Here is a 558-nt window from a genome sequence, read left to right as displayed (position 1 = left end):
TGATGCTGTGAAAGTGCTGCACTCAATATGCCAGCAAATTTGGAAAACTCAGCAGTGGCCACAGGACTGGAAAAGGTCAGTTTGGATTCCAATCCCAAAGAAAGGCAATGCCAAAGAATGCTCAAACTACCGCACAATTGCATTCATCTCACACACTAGCAAAGTAATGCTCAAAATTCTCCAAGCCAGGCTTCAGCAATACATGAACCGTGAACTTCCAGATGTTCAAGCTGATTTTAGAAAAGGCAGAGGAACCAGAGATCAATTGCCAACATCCACTGGCTCATGGAAAAAGCAAGAGAGTTCCAGAAAAACATCTATTTCTGCTTTATTGACTATGCCAAAGCCTTTGACTGTGTGGATAACAATAAATTGTGGCAAATTCTTCAGGAGATGGGAATACCAGACCACCTGACCTGTCTCTTGAGAAACCTATATGCAGGTCAGGAAGCAACAGTTAGAACTGGACGTTGAACAACAGACTGGTTCCAAATAGGAAAAGGAGTACGTCAAGGCTGTATATTGTCACCCTGCTTATTTAATTTCTATGCAGAGTAC

The sequence above is a fragment of the Bison bison genome, unplaced genomic scaffold (genome assembly GCF_000754665.1).
Source record: "Bison bison bison isolate TAMUID 2011002044 unplaced genomic scaffold, Bison_UMD1.0 scf7180017864041, whole genome shotgun sequence".
NCBI lineage: Eukaryota > Metazoa > Chordata > Mammalia > Artiodactyla > Bovidae > Bison > Bison bison.
The sequence above is the reverse complement of the archived record's forward strand: the minus strand, read 5'-3'. Positions refer to the sequence as shown.